The sequence below is a fragment of the Urocitellus parryii genome, chromosome 11 (genome assembly GCF_045843805.1).
Source record: "Urocitellus parryii isolate mUroPar1 chromosome 11, mUroPar1.hap1, whole genome shotgun sequence".
NCBI classification, from domain to species: domain Eukaryota; kingdom Metazoa; phylum Chordata; class Mammalia; order Rodentia; family Sciuridae; genus Urocitellus; species Urocitellus parryii.
Window position 1 is genome coordinate 85,959,918 of NC_135541.1, and position 23,690 is coordinate 85,983,607.

Below are 23,690 nucleotides of genomic sequence, written 5' to 3' on the forward strand. Positions count from 1 at the left end.
CTAGTTCTGAGAGGCTGTGCTGATAAGTTTATTTGACATTCACTTTTCTGAAAGTTGAGAAGAGGTAAGAGCAAGAATGAAGCACCTTTTACTGTCATGTATCTTTAATATATACTATAGCTTTATGGTTTAAAATACAAATTTTCACATATATTAATATCATCAATAATTGTATAGTTCCATTCCCATTATACAATTCCTTAGTTATGAAAATAGAGCTTCAGACAGGTTGACTATTGAAAAGTTGTGCTGTTGTACTTAAAGCCAATTTGAAATCCTCTGCTTTTTTACTAGTTCATGAATATAATTTAAAAAAAATTGTTTTTAAAAAATGTCATGATGGTGTAACTTCATAAAAAAATACTTTGCAGTTTTAATTGGTAAGTGGCACAGATTGAGCAAATTGAGGACCAATTTTAGACTAAAATGTTTAAGGACTACTATTGGAATATCATATTTTACATTTAAACCAGGGCTTTGAGTGTTTAAATACTTTCAATATTACCTTAATACTTTAATGCCAAAAGGAAACAGTTTTATTTACATGTATATACTTGCACAGATAACACCAGTGTCTCCTTGTAATCTCACTTTACCAACTGAGACAACATTTTGATTTCATTTCTTCTTTATTAAATTCTCTACAGCCAACTGAGTTTTATTTTTCAATAAAATTATGGATAATTAATCATTCAGGCATGGCGTAGTGGCGCACACCTGTAATTCTTGTGGCTTGGTGGGCAGAGGCAGGAGGATCACAAGTTCAAATACAGTCTCAACACCTTAGTGAGGGAGGCCCTAAGCAACTTAGCAAGACCCTGTCTCTAGATAAAATATAAAAAGGGCTGAGAATGTTAAGCTGTTAAGCACCCCTGGCTTCAGTACTCTCTAGGCTGCAGCTTTACCCAGTCTCATTTTGTTCCCAGTACAAAAATAAAGGATTTTCTAATAATTTTAATTCTAGAAAACATCTGCAAGAATGTGCTTGCTTAGGAAGAGTCCACGAAAGAATATGTACTGCTTTTTATAAGTAGCCCTTCTTAATACCTCCTATCTCTCTTCAGAATAATACCCAGCAAATCCTTCAATATGGGAAATAGCTTTTTGCTTTACTTTTTCACTGGAGAACTTTTCCGTAACTAGCAGACTTATAACTGATGTTGAAAATGTTGGCTTTCAGCATTAGATTGATAAATAATTTTTTCCGAGAGCAAAGTTTGATAGGTGAATGGGTATCAGTATGTGGATATAGGAAACAAGAAGGGTGGTAGGAAATAGGAAATTTCAGGCTCTGAATGCCAAACATAAAAAAATAAAACTTCATGATATTTAGGAGGTTCATCCTCAAGTCTCTTACCTATGATCTTACTAAGTATACCTCACAAAAGAACTCATTAGTTTCTGGTTAATGGATCAAATATTATTAATTATTAAACAGAGTCATTCTAGGGTTTAATAAGGAAGTTTTAAGATGATCCAGACTCCTGATTTTATGGATGGAGTCCTGAGATCACAGATTCCCCAAAGTCATATGTCATCACTTGCAAAGTAGGGATTAGAAATGAGAGACCCTGCATATTATATGCCTGGTGTGTCAACAACGTACTAATCAACACAATAGTCAGTTTCAGAGATACAGAGAATAAGAAAGAGAGAATAAGAAGACAAAGGAAGGAAAGCTTCATCATTTTAACCTTTTCAACCTGCCTGGAGAAAGAGTGAGAAAAACTATATACTTTTTCCAAAATAAAAGTTTAATTAGATTAAGGAGAGTGAGATAAAATGAGAGTAGGAAGCTTTCTGCTTTTTCATCAAGGTAGTCATAGAAGGACTACCTTGATCTCTCCAGTTTTTATCATATCAGGGTCTACCAGTGCATAATTATAGGTCTTGCTAAATGCCACTGATCCATATTCTCTGTTCTAATTTGGTTTGATCCTATCCTGTAGAGAATGGCTCAAGCACACAGGAGACTCAGGGAAAAATGGAGTTTTAAGGTGGATTTCAAAAGAAATTAGAATCATCTCAGTATGTATCTTGCTATTTTTGTGTGTGTGTTTTTTTTTCAATTTCATTTAAAAATTGTGAGAGAAGGAACTTTAACAAGATTCATGTATGAAAGCAACCTCTAGGCAACTTAAATATTTTATTATTGTCTTAAGCAATACCAAAAAATAAATACAGACATTTATGGTATATTGCATTAGAAAACATTTAACAACACAATTATTAATGTTATCCTAGTCCCCATCATATTTATATGATTTTTTAGCAACTTTCTGATTTAAGGCAAGAGTTCTAATTGCCTAGGTTGTCTTGGATAGAAAAAGCAGCTTGGTTTTGGACATTATTGCTGAGTCATTGTTATATTTTATGCCTTTAGTGTGAGTGAGTATCATGGTGAGAAGTTTAATATTTCTAGGTGAGAAGATAGTGAATGCTTCCTCAGTTGGTATAGTATAGTCCCCTGGTAAGGCATTTTGCAATATTTTCGCACACGATTACGACTATTTTAAAGTCCCACAGTCACTATGATATGTGGATATACCCATGTCACCACCTTTTTTTTAACTGTTCCCCATGTGTCTGACTCCAGAGTATGTGTTCTGATTGAAAGCAGCACAGCCGTGTTTACATCTTCCTTTTTTCATAGTTCAGTTCTGCAAAGCAGAGAAATTCATGGCTGATTCTCAGGAATTACTGTTTAGTTACAATGTTCAAATAACAGCCTGCTAAAAATCTTGTAAAAGAAAAAAGGAGTCCACTCTCCTACTATCAAGGTCATTACTGAACTCAATGCCTTCAGTTTAAAAGCACAGAGATGCCATCTAGCAGCCACCATCAGGAATTTCCTGCCCTGCAATAGCCTTTTCCCTATGAAACCGAACAATAAACAAATTCCTGCAAGTTTTCAGTTTATAAAATTTTACTTATTGAATGGTGATTTGGCATATTGCCTATAACTCAAACACTCATTACAAAGGAAATTAATTGACAGCTCTTAAAATAGGCAAAGTGATATACCCATGAGTTTTTCTACAAGGAACTAGAAACTTGTTAATCAGACTTTAATTAAGAAAACATAATTGAAATAATTTTCCTAGGAGAAAAATCAATAATATGTCTACACAAAAATACAAATAATTAATTAGCAGTGAATTGCTTTCCTTTGCTGGAAGAAAATATTAATCTTGCTAATTTTCTGATATACTAAATGACATAAAAGGAAGTATGTACACACTGAAAGTAAGTTCATCGTGAATATAGATGCTTTGTCATTTCTTTTGAATTTAAAAATAAAATTGACTTTCAAGCTAACCATAAGATGGCGATACCTAAGCACTTAACAAAACTGTCATATAAGATCTATAAGCTTCAACCACAGGGAAAAAAAATCATCATAAATGCAAATATTATGTGGTCTTCCATAGATAAAGTTGGTGTTGTTCTTAGTAAACTATTTTTTTCACTATATTAAATACAAAAGGTACTTAGTAAGATTTTGAATATTTGATATTTATGGAATCCTATACTTTAAAAAAACAAAATGCTCAATTTTAAGAGCTGTCTATTTTATCAGTTTGTGATTATCCACGTGTGATTATACATATGTTTATAACAATCATAAAAATAAGAATTATAGTTAAAGAAAAATGAATATGTTTTTGAAATTCTACGATAACAAATAACAGTCTTAACATAAGAGTATGTAAAAAAGAAGCTGTTTAGAATTTCTGTTTATTTAAGTGTCATTGCTTAAATTATTGCTTATTTGCCTCACAAATGTGGTTTTCCATGGTACCATGTTGTTGGGTTTTTAAATTTAACCCTGACATAATTTTTGTATGAATTCCAAGTTGTTAAATAAATAAATTTCAATTTTTAAAAATCTAAGCCCTTAAGAACAATAGTAAATAAAATCTGAGAAAATATGTAGTTAATAACCAAATTGAAAATTAGTTTGGGAACACAATAATGAAATTTGTAATTCATTTTGAGGAGGACAATATAGTTTGGTAACCAAATATGGTTTGATAAAATACAAAAATAGCATTTTCATTCTTTGAAAAGTAATACTTTGTCTACAAACCCTCAAAATTTTGATACCATTAAAATTAAATATTGTTATTTACATTTTAATATTCCTGATAATGTTATATGTGGTATTTAACCAGATATTGTATTTTGTCCTTTGTATACTGTGTTGAAGTATCTAGAAGCTTAGAAGGACAGTTTGAAAAGTTAATATATTACTTGCCTTCCCTGGATTTCTTAAGTCAGTTGTGCCAAACATTCACAAAATTAGAAAGTTTTATATCACTTAATATGCAGAAATAAACTCATCAAAACTCAAAAAGATCATATTTATGAAGAATGGGTTATCTATTTGGGGAATTCTCCATATTTACAAAAGATTGTATATATATATATATGCATATAATCTTGGAAACATTGAAGGCAAGCAATGAAGATATGTATGCACTCAAGATATCAGACAAATAAGATCATACATTCAATTGTTAATGAAGTTCTACATAGGTAAATTTTTAGTGCATTATAGTTATACATAATAGTGGGATTAATATCAACCCTTTTACAAATGCATATTTCAGTGCCCACTACTATTCTCTCCCTTCCCCTCCTCATTCCCTCTGATGCCCTTCCATTGCTCTGTTAGTCTTTCACAGATTTGAATTTTCAAAGAATGACAATATTTATTTTAAGTGATTTTTCTGTGTGAACTCAGTAATTAATTTCGATATTTAAAAAAATTCATCAATAATGTTTCAAGCAAGCTATATTATGGAATGTGGTTCAAAAGTTTTAACCAAAAAAAATCATTCAAGATTGGCAGTGAAATATGGCACTACACTTGCAGAGGCAAAAAGAAATGATTTAAAAGTATGAAAGCAGAATCAACACTATAACATCTGAGCAGAATGCCTTAGAACCACATCTTAGTAAACAAAGCATGCCATTAAGATTATTAAGATAGAAATCATGCTGCATGTGAAGCTTTCACAATGAAAGTGTAGTACAACCTTAGCTTTGAAATAAAATGATTTTATTTTCATCAGATATCTCTAAATATGAAACTGCACAGAAATAATTGTGAGTACATATGACATGATTCTAAGTTTTCACTATATACTATGTTAGGCCTAGAAATAGAATGACCACAGTATTATATTTTGGTTGCCAAAATCTTAGTTCTATTCGGTTATGAAAGGAAAGAATTTCTCTAACAACTACACAGATGATGTAAAGCTTCAAAAACAACTTTACAATATTCCAAAATGCAGCTTTAGATAGTTTTTATAAATAGCATCCTTTTCCCAAGATTGTCAAATTGCTTTTGAACCGTTAAATAAGTAAAATAATAAAAATAATTGGCTCTCTCATTCTTTTTCCCAGATGCTTCCAACTTATTCCAGATAATTATGATTTTCTTAGAATGCTGAAAGCCTTGAAATTACCACACTTGACTTTTCTCATATATCTCTGAAAATATTTTTTTTCCATATTTTCCTGACTTTCTAGCAAAGGAGCTTAGTGATCACTTTAATTGCCAGTACTGGATTTTTTTCAGAGTTCAACAGCTAGGAGAGGACTCATCCTTCTTATTGCCCTCCTTAGTTTGATAGGGTTCTCACTTCCTGTTTCACTGATAAATCAGAACTTCCTCAGTGTTTCCTTATTTCCTTAATGAAAAGAAAGAAGCAAACACAAGCCCCTTTCACAGACGCCTCTTAGCCATGGCAGAGTATATCTCTGCCGTTTTGCCGTGTGTGTTACAAGCAGCATCCCAAATGTTTTGGACACAAACCGCAGCACGTCTGCGATGGGAGTATTATTGACCAGCATCAGCTGGAAAACGCTTCCCTGCTTTCAACAAAGAAACGGTTCACCATCTCCTAATGTTTATAAATGGCATTGTTTCAATTGCAAACTCCTTTGCATTACCCGTCCGACTTCAGGAGAGAACATTAAGCAGTTGGACACGGAATAAGCTAAATTCCCCCGAGAGCCGCATTGCCCGCTGCCCATACACATTATATTCGCTCCTGGTCCCTCCCCCCACTCACACCAGGACTCTACCTTGAGGAGCTATTCCTCCGGTAGTTCACCTTGTTATCTTCCAAGCAGTGGGGATGCGCCAGACACCACAAGGTAGCTGAAAGCTGTCTCCTGTGCTGGTTTTTGGCATATTTATTTGCATTTTGGTCGGTTTATTACATATTGCACATTTATTTCAAACAAGAGTCAAAATAGTGTCCATACCTTGGAAGGATCTAATCCAGCAAGCAAATACAGCAGCAGGAGGTTGAGAAGGTTGGACGTCGCCCGCATTCTGATCTGGGTTTTTGCCCCCTCTTTACTCTCTTTTATGTAGCCACTCCACTCACTGCAGAGACCTTTCCCCCGTCAGTTGCACTTTCTGCCTGCCAGTCGGAGCGGAGTGGAGGCAGAGGCGGTGGCAGCAGCAGGAGCAGGAACAGCAGCAGCGGTAGCAGTAGCGGCAGCAGCGGCAGCCGCCCTGGGGGGCGATCATTCCGCAGGCATTCTCAGAGCAGGGAGTCGGGGAGCTCAAGTGGGTGGGTTGGGCTGCAGTGGGCGCTGGCCGAGGTGCTGAAGCTCCTCCAACCGGCGCGCCCCAGTCTATCCTCTCCCCCGCTGCTGCTAGAGAGCCAGCCCACCTCAAAAGTTTTGACCCAAGAAAAAGATAAAGGGAGTAACTGCTGAGGGAGGTGTGGAGACCTGGGCAACGGATATGACATCACTACTGCTCCTGGGGGTTTGGGGGGATATTTTTCGGGGAATTTGTTAACCAAACAAAGATTGACTCTCATGCTCCAGTTCAGCATTTGCTGGCAACTTGAGCTGCAGAGAAGTAGAGTCAGCTAGAGACAGGGTTATGAAACAAATAGTTCACTGGAACCTTCTGTTGTCATTGATAGAGGACTTGATATCCTATCTAGTGCTTTAAACAAAAGTTTGCGGTGCAGAGTGTCAATGGATATTTTCTAGTCAAATCCCACGTTTTAAAAACTATTATAGATGTGTGTAGTTGTTTACATCATTTATAGATGTGTATTATCCCATTTATGAATACCTTATTGAAATAGTTTTAGTTAGATATTGTGTATTTATCGAATTAGGGCTTTCTTTTTAAATCTGAAAACATATGCAGAAATAAATGAAAAGGGGTTATTTTTCTTTTAATGCAAGTGGCATATTCCATTAGTGTCTTCCCAAACTGAAGTATGCACCCCCATACACATCCAGACCTAGAAATAAAAATTCCCTCTTGACTTATGATTTTATGTGAAAAAAAAACAGTGATGACCGACTGATTGAAAGTGTTTTTCTTTCTTTTTTTTTTTTTTTAGAGCTTAAAAAAAAATAGCTGCCTCACAAGAGGTAAGAAATGTCAATTGGCAAACTCTCTCACTCACTTTGCATCATTTAACTATATTCAAGTATCATTTCTTTGAAGCCCCAACGTGTTCTAAGATCAAAAGGTGGTGTGGATTGGCCACCACCCTGAAACACCAGTGGCATGCAATGTAACTTTAGTTCTCTTAGCTTTTGTTGATTTTTCTAGAAATGATGCTCCCTGAGAATTAAGATATGCAAACCAGAACTATAGGCAGACAGAGCTTCCCTTCAGTTTCACATAAAAATGAAGAGAAATTGCTCACACAGTATACAAAATTTCCACCAAACTTTCACTGAAAATAATCCATTTTTAAAAGATATGAAACACAATAAGGATTGAAATACTTTTGAAGTTAGGATCCCTAAAGATTTACCTCATATTACATCTATTTTTATCCCCAAACTACAAATATTTATTCATTTGTGAAGGATTACTTGAGTTGTTTTTTTTTTCCTACAAACTATAGAAGACATGAAGTACATTAAATCTGAAAATTCCTTTTGAAAAGGTGGATTATGCATAATAAGTAAATTGCAGAACAATAGAAAGAAGGTGGAATTACTTATGGTGCCATTCATTTAATGATAACCCTAGCAACCATAACCATATTTAGAATTTCCCATTATTTTCTAGCAGAAATAGAAAAAAAGTTTTCATGGAAGGTTTTAGGCAAAATTGCAGAGTTATGCCTGACAATCTTTGGGATAACTTCTTGGGGCATATTTGGAGCTCTGTTTTATTTACTTTTTTTACATCTCTTCTTTATATATCTCTATCTTTTTTTATTTATCTATGTACAAAAAACACCCTATTTTTTCAGTTATTCATACTGAAAAAATTCTTGGAAGTTTTATTTTGCACCACTTTAAAATCTTCCACATGACTACACAGTTAGAAAATGAATTTACAGTATTGTGGCCGCTGAATAATATAAATGTGCATTTTTATTGCCTATTCTTTAAATATGACTTTTTATTTTCTTTGCATTTACACATGATTTTTTTCTATTTCCAAAGTATCTTCTACCATGTTTTGTTACATTTATACCTCTCAGTTATTAAGCAGTACAACAAACTTAAGTATAAAAAGTTATATTTAACAGACATAGGAAATAGTAATACAAAAACATAATCATATCAATTTTATCACTTCAAATTCAACAGGTATTTATTCTTGCAATAGTAATAATGTCTTTTTCTGGAAATAAAATATTCTGATATCATGCATGGTATTTGCAACAAGACTTCTATGTGGGCACACATTTTCCCTTTAACTCTATTTTTCTACATTTTATGGCACTGGAATATCATTTGTAACAGGAGATAATAAGAAGACAAATTTTATGAAACTTTGCCAGAAAACATGTGATAGAAGAGGACAATAATATTTAGAGATCTAAAGTAAGTAATGTATTGTAATTATGATACAAATGAAAACAGATGATCTTAGCATACTTACAACATACTTGCCATAAGAAAAGCTGAGTCATTTGTAGAGAACAATCAAGCTCAGTAATAAATCAAAGCTGTATTAAACATGGCTCTGAAAAATAAAAGCTGTAAACTAAACAACACAAATTCAGCAATACCCTGCTACTCCCTTTGCCTTTGAAAACAAAGTCATAAAATTGCTTGTTTTTTTCTTAAATATAATTCTAACTATTCCTTTTAGTCATTTGTTTTGGATTAAAGCCCTCTTATGTTTTCTTATAGTCAATTTGATGACAGTGCAGGTCATATTATGCAATGTATCTGTGCACAGCAATCTAGAAAGCATTTCTCCTTGCAAAGACGAAAATCCATGAAGCTCTTTGTATCTCCTATCTTACATTAGCTAGTCAGGAGTTTCCATTTTATGGGAAGGATACACTTATAGTATATCTACTTTTGTTTTCTCTGTCATTTCAGGTTGATGACTGTAGCTAATTTAAAACAAGTTATAAAATGTGGCATATGACATAGATTTAGAAATCTTGCATTTTTCAATGCACATACAAGAAAATTGATATTTCTGTGTTTAGTCAGCCTTTTGTGGCTACAATGGGCACAAATTTTCCCTTTGCTCTGAAACTTATGTAACATTACAAAAACTTTAGCTAATACTATCTACAAAATTGAGTAAAAACAACCATTTGTGAAATTGTGTGTATACATGACACTTACATCAAAAAATGCATTTAAAATGTCCAATATTACAAATGTAAGCTTTCAATTATGTAGTGGATTCTAGTGTTAGTTGACTGTTTTATATGTTTTCATCTTCTTTTGGTAAAAGATTTTATGATATACTTCTTTCATATATTTTGCAGTGCCTCAGCATTTCAGAGATGTTGCATTATGTTAAAAAATACTGTTACTATTTTGGTTTCATCTTTTACCAAACATTAAAAGACTTTGTTATTTTAAAATAAAATTAAGAATTATCCATCAGGTAATATAAATCCTTAGGCATTTTTTCACCAATCATTATATAAATGAAAATTGCCATTAATTTATTTCCTAATGTCCGTGACCTGTCAGAGTACTGCCACACTTTTATTTTTTGCCTTTGGCTCTTTTACTGTTTCTTGAGAATAACTTCTCTTCCCTGATAGCTTTTAAAACATTTCCATATAGATCCCCTACCTCTCCTACCTACTTTGTCTAAATTCACAGGCCATTTTTATCTGTTTACTATTAGTTTATATGCTATTAATTTTCTATTTTCTCCCTTATTGGAATATATTCTACCAACAATCTTTGTCTGCTTGGTGTCCTATTCTAATTTAAGAATTTAGAATAGGGCCTGACAACAGACAATCACTTCATAACCCTTTAATGAAAAAAGTGAACAAATGAGTGACTTTTCCAATTTTAATTAATTTAATTATTCAAGTTTTTTTCTAGATGTCACTACTTAATTTTGTATAGATATCTCAAATTCAATATTTCAAACCAATATCTTTCCCATGTTATATGAGTTTGGACATGATTTTTTCCCTATTATGAAGTAAAAAGCATGGAAGTCACAAACCTGATTTCTTCCTCTTCTTTGACCTTAAATTCAATACATCACAAATCTAATTTTAATTTTCTCTAAAATATCTCTAAATACATCTCATTTCTCCATCTATAATTAAGTGAGGACCTCCTTCTTTATCCTCTGAATTATTACAATGGTTTCTTTCCCTTGCCTTAACCCCGATTTTTCTTTTCTTCTCTCTTCAATTGCAGTTTATAGATGATTTATTTAAAGACCATTTGGGCAATGCTGCCTCTCAGATTAGAGTAGCTTCCTATCATCTACCCTGTCAACTGTGGAATCTTTAAGCTGGTTTATGAAGAACTTTTCATGATACAGCCCCTAGCTGCCAATGCAGTGTCATTTTCAGCCATTGTTTCCCAATAATTTGAATATAGCATAACTTTAATACTTTTAGTTTCCTTAATGCTATTCTGGTTTTCTTTTACCTGGATAATTTTTACTCTGCCTGTAAGTTTTACTTTAAATACCAACTCATGTAGAAAGCCTTTACTAGGTCCCTAGTATCTTCTCTCAAGTTGTCTCTTAGTATGTTTTATAATTCCTTGTGTATAATTTCATCATTGTATTTACAACACTTGGTCATTAGACTATAGTTTTGTGTCTTCTTCACTTGATAATAAAGCTTTTGAGGACATATTGATTATCAGTTGTTGCTAAACTGACCTTTACCAAAATTTAGTAGCTAAAAAAATGTATTAACTGTCATAGTTCTGTGACAATTCTTTTTTAAGAATTACAATTGGTGTCAGATGTCATTTTGAAATTAAACTTGACTGCATATCCAAGGTGGTGCTCTTCCATGGCTGCAGTTAATGCCAGTTCTCAGCATCAATTGAGAAGGTTCTACACAATATCCCAGGGGCTAATAACTTCTATGGAGAAATCCCAGGATTCATAGGTATTGCACTTTTGTTGAAGCAAAGAACTAAACCAGCTCAGATTTAGGGGTTAGATATTTAGGCTTCATTTCTCAATGTAAAGCATGGCATGTGAAAACAAGGAAGGAAGAGATTGATGGCAGCCATATTGAAATTATATAACAAAGGGATTATTTTAAACACTCATTTAAAAGTCCACATGGTATCCCTACAATTACTAATCTACTAGGCTTGCGTTTTGAAGGTGGGCTTTACATTGCATAAGATTTCAAAGGCATAAGGGGAATACTTTACGTAAGAAATAATTTTATAGTTAAAAATAATAAAAGAGGGGCTGGGGATGTGGCTCAAGCAGTAGCGCTCTCGCCTGGCATGCGTGCGGCCCGGGGTTCGATCCTCAGCACCACATGCAGACAAGGATGTTGTGTCCGCCAAAAAATAAAAATTGAAAATAATAATAATAATAAAACACAGGATTTATACCTCTAGTATGCAAGACTATATCATTTGGACCTGGTCTCTCACTGATAATGACTGGAAAAATCAGAATAAATATAAATACAAGTTCTTTAACACAGTGAAACACCAGTAATCTACTATTTATCCTATTGACATCATAATAACATATGGAAAAGAAATAAAAAGATATGGGAAGTAAATCCCTGACATTTAAGGCCACTTTTCCACTTGGAGCATTTGCTATCTTCAGAAGAAACTACTCAGAGAGTAAAGAACGTGAGTTCCTGACAGCCTCACAGGGCTAGAGAAGCACAAATTGGGATTCAAGGTTTTGCTGCCAATGTAGGAGCCCTACTACCCTGTCCCTATCCTAGTTTATGTTGAGATGTTGGGATAGAACAGTCTTAATGGGAACTTGTATGACCAGCTCCTGGTTATCTCCATTCTTGACATTACTGAAAGATGGTCTGGAATTACTTGTAAACCTAGACCTCTCGCAGAGGTAATTTTATTTTTTTTAATTTTCATTTTCAACATAGATATTTCTTTCTATATCTATTTTAAGAATAACTTGGCCGAAGTTTGTACCTGATTAGTTGGTGGCTTATTATAGCATAACTGGATGTAAGTAAGTCTTGGAAGCAAAGTGATGGATCTGTAATAAAAATAATAAAATCATAAAGCAAATCTGTTGTGTGGTTTTATTTATTTATTTTTTCTTTTGAGAAAGCAGGCAAAATATTTGTTGGTTTTAATTAGGTTGAATTCGAATTAATTGAAGGACATGGAGTCGGCAATATCTAGGTTTGAATTTGAAATGTAAAATCTGTGGAAAAGCATGTGGAGTACATATACCTACAGACAAATTCTGTAGTATATGACTTGGCACAGTCAATTTATACAGCCCAAAGCATCCTAACTTCTGATTATAATTTTCCACTTACATTATTTAAAATCTAGATAGTTTTTATTAAATTGAAGTAGTAGAAGCAGTTCATTTTACTACATACTTTGATTAAAAAAGATATTCAACCTCACTAATAACAGATAAATGAAAATTAAAACAAAGATGAAATTCAGGGCTGAGAGTATGGTTCAGCAGTGGAGCACTTGCCTAGCAAGCAGGAGGCTCTGGGTTTGATCCCGCATCAAAAAGAAAAAAAAAAAAAAAAAAGAAAAAAGAAAGAAAAGAAAAAAAAAAAGAAAATGTGCTTGCAAGGTGACACATTCCTGCAATCTCAGTGATTCTGTAGGTGGTAATTGGAAAAAAGGTCCCAAATTTGAGGCCAGCCTCATCAATTTATTGAGACCCTGTCTCAGTTTAAAAATATATATTAAAAGGACTGAGGATATAGCTCAGTGGTAATGCATCACTGGGTTCAATACTAAAGAAAAAAAGAGAAATAATTTTATATCTCTAATTTAAGAAAAAATTCAAAGTTCTGAAAATATTAAATATTGACTGAGATCTGCAAAAATGTGGTGCTTGTGTATTATGAATGGGAAAATCCATAAATAAATTGGAAATATAACTAAAGTTAAAAGTATACATAGCCTGTGATTTAGATCTTTTTTTCTTTAGGTAGTATACAGCATCTGTCACACATGTATATAAGAAGAACCACTCAGTTACCCTATGCATAAAATAGGAAAATCAGGAAACTATCTAAATGCTTCTCAATAGAAAAGGAAGAAATAAAATAACAGAGTTGAGGGTGCAGCTCAGTGGCAGAGCACTAGCATACCACATGCAAAGTCCTGGATTTAATTCTCAGAATCACAATAAGTGTGTGTGTGTGTGTGTGTGTGTGTGTGTGTGTGTGTGTGTGTGGTGGAGTGGGGGGTGGGGGGGAATTCATTTCTAAAATAAATGAAGTTGAATAAAATATATTGACAATAGAGAGGATAAAAATATCATTGAAAAACATGTCAAGTATGATGTAATTTATGAAAATAAAACATTCAAAAACACTACCAATATTTAAATATTAATAAATATAAAAATATAATTAAGTATTTTATAAAAAAACTATTCATGATTGTAGGTGCCCCAAAGAATGGGATGGGGGGATGGGGATTTCATCATGATTAATAACTTTTTATTTCTTTTATATATATTAGACATCTATATATTCCTCAATTGTAATATATTAGAAAGCTAGTACGGGGTATATTATTCTGTCTACTGCTGTGTGTGTGTGTGTATAAATTAATGCACACACACAAACAAAACATGTATAGCATTTAAAAACCAGGTGGCACATGTCTGTAATCTGAGAGACTGAAGAGGCTGAGGCAGGAGGATCACATCTGAAGCCAACCTCAGCAATTTAGCAAACCCTTAGCAATTTAGCAAGACACTATCTGAAAAAATAAAAAGAGCTGGGCATGTAGGCCAGTGTAAATTGCCCTTGGGTTCCATCGACAGTAACAAAATAAATAAATTAATAATTAAAAATAAATGTGTGGAGAAATAAACATTAAAAGTTGTATGAACCAAATAAAGGCTAATGACTTAGGCCTTAGGGTAGATCTTAAAAATTGTATAAAATATTTGCAACTACCATCAAGACAATTATATAGCAATTTCCTAATTTAAAAGTACTTAAAACTTTCAAACATTATATTTGTCAGTTTTCCATTTTAGAAAAACATTTTAACTGTGTTAGAATCTCAGGTCATCCAAAGTTGCTGGAGGAGGGTATTATGTTAATAGCACAGTGATAAGCCACCATATATAAATAAGTACCTGAGGGAAAGTGCATCCTTCCTTCTTTCTGCTCTCTGAAGACCTGTTTTCAGGCTGCAGTGGGAAGACCAGGCATCCTCTCAGCCCAGTCATTGAACCTGCAATACAGGCAAGGCCTTCTTTGTCTGGGAGTTACATTATATCCACATTTGCATTTTATGTCGATATTGCATCAACTGATGAGCTCTACCAGTATACTTGTTGCTCATTTACTAGTGAACATTAATCATTCCCCTCACTCCCATCTCTTTGCATTTCTGTCTGTAAAGACTCCTCTACACACCATGTTTATCCTTTCTCTTACCCTCTCCTTACCCACTTATCTCCATGAGAAGATGAATGAATTATCTGATTTTTGTGATTAGGAGATATGATTCATGATGAGTATTTTAAACCTCCCTCTTCCTTTTAAGATCTGCTTCATGCCTATTTCTCTTATTTGGTTTATACTCAGATGTTTTAAAGATTTAAGCACAAAGGGTCAACTGAGAAGCAATATGCAGTCTATACATCTGTCTGTAGGGTGTGCTGGTACAATTATGGGTTTTTGTAATAATGGAAATATTTAATAGAGTTATATAGCTCAGCTCAAGGAAACACACAGACAGATAGACAGACACACACACACACACACACACACACACACACACACAATTTTAGCCCTGAGTATAGTGAGAAGATAATCTTCTGATGTCATAATACAAATTTGACAGAACAGAGGGAGAGATGACAGTGGCTAGGATATGCGGGGATCTGCAATAGTAAGAGCAAATTTCCTATATCATAGCAAACCAGAGCTATTTATTTAAAAGATTGTGTTGGAAGAAAGCAATAGGCAAATATTTTGCCTAATAAAATTCAAACAGAATGAATCTAAAAAAAATGGACAATAATTTGAAATGAACTCTGAGAATAATTTGAAATGATTTGAAATGATACAAGGACAGCTACTTTAAATGTGATGTTTTTATCTTGTTTTGAGGAACTGGGGTTGAAGCCAGGATGTTCTACCACTGAGCCACAGCCCCAGCACTTTTTATTTTTTATTTTGAAACAGAGTCTTGCTAAATTGCCACGGCTAGCTGCTGACTTGCTATCCTCCTGCCTTTGCTTCCTGAGTCCCTGGAATTGTTTGCTTGTTTGTTTGTTGAGACAGAGTCTTGGATTCCTTCTAGGTAGCCCAGGGAGGTCACTACACCTGGGTTCTAGTGATCATCCTGACTCAACTTCCCAGGTAGCTGGGAGTACAAGTGAGCTCCACAGCACCCATCTTTAAGGATATTTTAAATGCATGTTCACATGAAATTAGAGCCTAGGGAAATGCACAAGGATGATATACAGAGAAAAAAGAAGAGGAAACCCGATTCAAATACACTTTTAAGCATATCTTGTGTATATCAGGCACAGTGCTAAAATCTTTAGAAGGATTATCTCGTATGATCCTCACAAAAACCCATGGCAAGAGATTCTATTTTATTTTCCATTTGGTGAAATAAGTATCTGAGGCACTAGATAAAGTTTTGACTTAACCAAAGTCACACATTTAGTAAATGAAGGAGTCAATATTGAAGTCAACCAATCTGACCCCATTAAGTACACTTTTCCATTCTCATTAGATTGTCTTTGATTCTCATTTAAATGAAACAATGACAGCTCTCTTTCTTTCAATATCTCTTAAAGTTTAGCCTTGACTGTACCATCAACAGAATTATACAAAACATGGTTGTTAAAAGAGCAGATTCCTTAGCTGCACCTAAGTCCTCTGGCTTGGAATCCCTCCTTCTAAAGAGCTAACCTTTTCTTGATCATGTACACCCACAACTGAAAAAATTTAAGTGAATTCTGGTTAAAGAATTCAATGTATCCAGTTAAAGCTCATGTTAGATTTCTAATGCATATTATAAATATTTTAAGGACTAATTATGCTTAAGTGTACCAAACAGAATTGTGTTATCATGAAATTGAGCTCAGAGACTTTCATGTAATCCTAGTTTGTTTTCAAAGGGCTCAGGATAGAGAACTATACATATTATATATAAATATTTGGGATTCATAGGATAACTACAGAAATATTGGGGACTTGAAATGGAAGGTTTAAGAAAATAAAATATTTTTAGCACATCAGAATAAGACGTTTGCTGACCTTACTACATTTTACACTCATACCTGTGCATACACACACAAAGCTCCTTTGAAGTCTTTTAATTTATTTTACTATACATTTTCTAAGGATACAAAGGCTGAGAAAAAAATTTGTTCTATTCCCCTTGAGATACTTGTCCTTTGAAAGTCTACAGGGAAAGAAAATATTACACAGGTAATAATGAATTGTCTTTTCACAAAAAAGTAATATGTAAAAAAGCTCTATATTTTAGAAAAAAAGAAACAGTGCCAAATACTTCATCACACATGTTGAGGTGAGGAATATTTGGAAGCTCTGCATGGGAAGGGATTAACAGAATAGAAAATGTTTTGAAATTCAGTCTTTATTAGGCCTTCCAGTACTGAAGTTCTCTTCTTGACCAAAATCAGTCAGACTTTTGAACCTCTTCCTAGAACCCATCTGTTCACTTCCTTAAAAAATGTGATTTTAGCAAAGAGCCCTATTAAAAATCACTGTAGCAAGGCCCTTGATATCTGATCAGTCTTGGTATTTTATCAGGTTTATCAGGTTGTTCCTCCTCCACCATTCCTCAGACGAAGTCCCATCTCTCACCTGTCTTAGCAAGAATATTTCAGAATATTTTCTTGCCTCTAATGTTTCCTCTCAATAATTTTTCAGACAATGACTGTTCCTCTCCTTCAGGCTGTAAATTCTCACTTGTTCATAATATATTTGGAGTTGAGCCCAATCTCTCTCTTCCACTGTAAAATTCCATTTCAGTGGTCCCTATAGCAATCATGATAGTGCTGAATAAAATTTTTCTTACCTTAGTTTACTAAGTATCATTGAATAATGTTTTCTTTAACAGTACCCTACTCTCTCTCTCTCTTGAAAATCTTTCTATGATCTCACTAGAATATTTTTTTCTTTTCTGTTTCTTTTCCTATTACTGCTAGTTCTGCTTTAAAAGTTCTATCACTCTGATTAGCCTTAGACAACAATGGGAAAGAGATAACTTGAGTGAGGGGAGCTAGGGCAATCCTCAGATTAAGAAAAGGGACAAGGAAGAAAAAAAATTCTCTCCCACGGTAGGTGACTAACATATATCTTAACAAAGAAAGCAGATGAGAATGAGAATTAAGAAAAACATCTGTTGTTACTTTCCTGGCTCTTTCAGGAAGCACATGGTGAAAACTAATTGAGGATTTTAAACATGCTACAACAATGAAAGTCCTTCTAATTAAATAATATGGAATCAGACATTGGAAGTTGGTGAACAAATAGTGCAAAGTTGTTTGCATTGAATAGGAAATGAGGATAGGCAGTTCTTACTTTACAGAAAAGCAAATAAGGGTAAAAATGATAGGCAAGCTTCACCTGTTCAAAGCAACCTAATAATCAGTAGGGAAAATTATAATTATTCTGTCACCTTAAACACTTTTGTCAAAACATGAAAACTATCTTACTTCTCTCTATATATGAATAGGGAAATAGAATAATGAATCTAATGTTTCCAGTGCCCTGTAATTAAAAATATAAGTGATGAGAATTTGATTGATTTATGTTTGTAAAGAACTCATCAAAAGAACTTGAGGTCTGGGAGTGCACCTCAGAGTCAGAGTGCTTGCCTAGTATGTGTACCCTAGGTCTGATCCCCAGCACACTCCCACGGAGATATTTGGAGCCTTGCTTGTCTTTTTCTTGTGTTAAAATATAATAGAAAATCAGCATCTCTTTTATGCCTAAGAGGACTATTGTACTCCATTCTATCTTTCAAACACTGACCAAAATTTCTCTTAGACTTTACAACTGTCAGTATCCTGAAATATCTTTCAGAATATCTTCAATGTGCCGGTTTTCTTTTTCTTATATACTTTGCCCCTTTCGTAATCCTGTCAATTCTCAGCAACCTCTTTCCCTGCCATCACAAGGACTTCCTTAGTTTATGTCTACAAGTTCACCTTCATTAAGTTCCTCTGGCTGCTCTCTTGGAGTCTCTTGAGCAGAGGCAGTGTCCACATTTCGGGTCGAGCTGTCTCTTCCCTCACTTCCTATACTCTGGATTTAAAATCATTTCCAGCATTATTGTTAGGATCCCAGGCCAAAGTAACTGCATTTTGAAAATCAGAACCTGCCCACCCAGGCATGACCTTCTCATTAGGCCCACCCTGAAAGAGTACCTAAGGACCCAAACCACAGCAAAGATGTCAAGTAACAATCACAGAACCAGACAGGTTCCTTTTAAATTACTCCATGGTACTTGACTATAGACTTAAGAAGTTTTTGCAGCAGGCTCTGTACCTGGCAGAAGGGCAGCCTGGCAGATTTTCTCTGTCAATAATCCTTTGCTTGAACTCAGAGCGGTTTCTCTCCTGGATATTTGTGCCAGCTATCCTAACCATTATCACTTTCATTTCTTTGTTTTACTCTCTTCTTTGTTGGTGAGCTCCTCCCTTTAAGTAGCCATTTTGTTAAGTTTCTCACTGGAAGAAAAGCAGGCAACACAACAGATGCTCCATCATTGACCATTGAAAGATTCTGAAAGAAGGAATGTCATGGATCAGTGATCAGAGCACACATCTATCATCTACACAGTGATCTGTAGATTGAAGATTCAGATAAAAATGTGCTTTAGGGCCAGGGCGGTAGCTCAGTTGGTAGAGCACTTGCCTAGGATGTGTGAGGCACTGGGTTTGATCCTTAGCACTGCATAAAAATAAATAAGTAAAATAAAGTTATTATGTCTGTCTACAACTAAAAAAAAATTTAAAAAGTGATTTACACAATTTCTTAGACCTATTACAACATGGCAGCTGAAATTTGAGCAATATGATTAGGGGACTGATGTTATTTAAATGAACCATATTATTAGAAAATTTGTGCACATAGAACTAACTGTATTGAGCCAATTCCTTGATAATAAAAATCTGTAAATAAACATTCAAGTTTTTTAATGTTTAAACATATGATTTTTAAAAAGTATAGTGAGAGAATAAAGACATGACAACATTGAATGACAGCACTTTTCCTCTTTTACTTATTTATTTGTTGGTTTTGTGTTGTTGGAGATTGAACCCAGGACCTTGTGCATGCAAGGCAAGCAGTCTAACAATTGAGCTATATCCCCCCAGCCCACATTCTTTCTTTTTATCCTCTCTATCCCCTACTTTGACTTCTAACAGAAAAGGTTTTTTTTTTTTTTTTTTTTTAAGAATCACCCTCTTTTTAAAAAAATCTTTGTTTATTGTTTTTATGTGGTACTAAGGATCCAACACAGGGCCTCACACATGCTAGGCAAGTGCTCTACCACTGAGCCACAACCTCAGCCCTGAAAAATGTTTTTAATAAATAAAAGGAGAGGATTTTATTATAATTATCCAATTTAAACATATGATAAAAATTTCATTATCCTCATATACACTCCACTTGTAAAAAAGTTAAATGCTTATCTCCTGAAACTGACATTACCAACAACCTTAATGCCCACATTTTTTAATACAGGTGCTCTTGCCCTCAAGAAGATGAAACTTGGCTTTGGATGGGAGAGAAAATTGCAGGTATTACAATATTTTGTGACCCTCTGAAGTTCAATCTTATATAAAAAAATCTTATTACTTAGTACTTGAATTCTTTAAGGAGAATTTAAATTCAATTTATTTTTTTCTCCTAGAGAGAAGCAAATTGAAGACTTTGAGATATAAAGCTCACATTCAAACTCAGAAACCAAAGGGATCTTGCAAGATTTTGAGGACCAGAATGGGAACAAGGCCAAAGTGAATTTTAGAAAGTCTAAATTGACCTAGGAAGGTGCCTCTGGGCACCTCTTTAGCTCCACTCCACATAAACTTATTGGGAAGAGGAAAAAAGTATTGTACAATTATTTAAGTTCAGAGTACTTCTTTAGTTAGTTAATAGAAATCCTGATTTAATTTTTTTGATATGAAAATACCTGGATGCTTTTTGAGATATCACAGGCTCTAATTAAATTTGTGAATCAGATTCTTGCTTATTTTACTTTCTACTCAGTAGGAAAACCAGTGGTTCATAAGTGTTATGAAAACAAGTATTGATATATAAAAAATAAATAATATAAAAAGAAAAATATGTCTACAGCTGTTCAAGAACAATTCAAAAAAATTGTTGACTTATAAGGGGTCTGAATTCAGAATAATATTTTTTTTTTCAAATTGATTTTAAAAAGATTTGATTTTGCCTTTAAAAGATAACTAGGATATGAATAAGAAGTTTTAAATGCTATTGAGAAAATGTTAAAATGACTCAATTCTTAAAAACATTTTATTTTCTTCTTGCCCAGGATGGTAGCATGCACCTGTAATCCCAATGACTCCAGAGGCTAAGCACAGGGAGGATTGAAAGTTCTAGACCAGCCTCAGCAACTTAGCAAGACCCTATCTCAAAATTTAAAATAAATAAATAAGTAAATAAACAGTGCTGGGGATATAACTTGGTGGTAAAGTGCCCTTGGGTCAAATTCCCAATTCAATCCTCTACCTCCAAATTATGCTATTTCTCTAAAAAAAAATCACCTTATTTTTAAAACCTATTTTCATGGAATACAGGCTGTTCAAAGATATTTTTTAAATTTTCAAAATCATGTCATATAGAAATACAAAATAATATTTGTCCAAGATTTTATTTGATTCATTAACTAACAAGGAAACCAAGGAAGTATTATTATTGATTTGGAGAAAAATTCACAAAGTGGACATATTTCTAGGCCATTAGAAGTCCTCACATTAATTTATAGATACAAAACTACATCTCCCTCCTTTCCTTCCTTCCTTTCTCTGTCTTCCTTCTTCTCATCTACCTACCTATCTACTTCTCTCCCTTCCTTCTTCCTTCCTCCTCTCCAACCTCCTACCCCCTTCCCTTTCCTTCCCCTTTCTTTCCTTTTCCCAGGGCTTTGTGCAAGCTATACAAGCACTCTACCACTGAGCTACCCTGCAATCCCAAACTAGACTCTGTCATTGGGGAAATCAAATCAATCAAAACTTTACTGGACAAACTTTCCCTTTCTATTATTTGCCTAGCTATCAATTTTCTAAAAGTTAATATCTCTCTTCAGAATTGTAAAATAGGTTAGCTAAAACAATAAAAGACAAAGATAATTTTACAAGGTTTCTGAGAGATCTGTCTTAATATTACTTAACAAGATAATTAAGATGTTGCCTTTTAAATTTATAAGGCTTGATCTAAATAGTAAGTGACTTGCAGTTTATGAACTAATTTTTAATTTAAAAATATTAGACACTGAAATGCAGTTTAGAATATACATTCCCAGACATTTTGAGGAAAACTTAACACTTTGCTGAACTTTCTTACATTTGAACATAACATTTGTGAATGTTCACATTTTAGCAATTTGAAATATTTTCTCAAGAGAGGGCATATTGATATTCTAAAGGCAAAAACAACTAAAAGAATATATTTTTTTTTAGTATCACTTATACTGGAAAATTATAAAAGCTTTTGTTTCCAGTGTTCTCCTTGTTATCTATTGTAAGTGGTGCTTTTAGATTTTGAGATTAGATTTTCTTATTCAGAGCCACAAATTTACATTTGGGGTCCCCAGACAGGGCAAGGTGATACATTCTATTAATAATAAAACAAATATTTCTATAGAGAAGTTAAAGCTTATCTTTTCCTTTTATGGACTCAATTTACTAATTTAGTATAGTATCTGTAAATTGTATTCAGACCCTAGGGTTTATAATCTCAGTTGAGTTTTGAGTTAGGAAATGGAACAAACTTTGGTCACTTGGAACAAGAACTTAATGCATTATTTTTACTAAAAATAAATAACATGGAAACACATTTTTTTAAAAAAAGAAGTTTATTACTTTCACCAAACACTGTTATATAATGGCAGAATATCTTGAAATGCATTTTTAAGGCAATACCCATAATTTCTTTAATATTTTCTAATATCCTTTGCCTTTTGCTTTGAAATTATTTTCCATCTTTGATTGTCATACACTGTGAACCAGAAGTTCATAAAACTACAATAACAATTACAACAAGGAATTCTGGAAATCTGAATTGATTAACCAAAAGCAAATGGCAAAAGAAACAAGAAGAACAAACATATATTCATGAATGTTAAAAATGTGTCCTTTCAATAAATAAATAAAAGGGTAATTTGAAGTGGACAGTAATGGTTGGTGTTCTCACATTTGACTGATGTCAAAAGTATTCAAAAATTTGCTGGGCACAGTGGCATGTACCTGTAATCCCAATTACTCAGGAGGCTGAGGCAGAACAATCTCAAATCCAGGTCCAGCCTTAGCAAATTAGCAAGGCCCTAAGCAACTCAGAACTTATCTCTAAATAAATAAATAAATAACAAGCAATAAAAATAAGATAAATAAATAAATTTTTTTTAAAAAAAGTCCTGGGAATATACTTCAGTGGTAAAGCACCCCTGGGAAGGAGGGGGAGCGGTTGAGCTGTTACTATTTCATTTGTAAATATTAATTTTAGCAAGTAAAATTCATCTGGAACCAGGCAATCAGATCTGTGATTAGTGACATTCTTTCTTAATAGAGAAATTACTCCTCCAAAATAATCTAAATGCTCTCAGTTATAGGAATCTTAACGTTAGGCATTTCAAGATTCTTAAATTCTTTTGCTATTACCTTTAAGTATTAATTGAAGATTATTACAATACTTTTTTAACACTAAATATAAAAGATGAAAGAAAACACATATATTTTTTTCTTTCTAGAGGTAGACTTTTTAAAACTTTTGAGGTTATAGAATTAAAATTATTTGGGTATTTCTTTTATTCTACTTTAAAAAATTTTCACTATAGTTGTACATAACGGTAGGATTTGTTGTTACATATTCATACACACACACACACATACTATAACAATGTAACTTGGCCAGTATCACTCAGAATTTCATTTTTAACTTAATGTTTAAAAAATACAGGAACAAACCACTAATGAACTTTGTCAATCCCAGAGACCAGATAATGATCATCATTGTTGTGTGCAAAGAAAACTTGTA

At 33.6% G+C, this 23,690-nt stretch overlaps 1 pseudogene; it reads left to right on the top strand.

The window, feature by feature from the left end:
- The first annotated feature begins 6,152 nt into the window (after positions 1–6,152).
- The window catches only part of LOC113197017 (large ribosomal subunit protein uL16-like), a 154,326-nt pseudogene continuing 136,788 nt past the window's right edge, over positions 6,153–23,690 (top strand).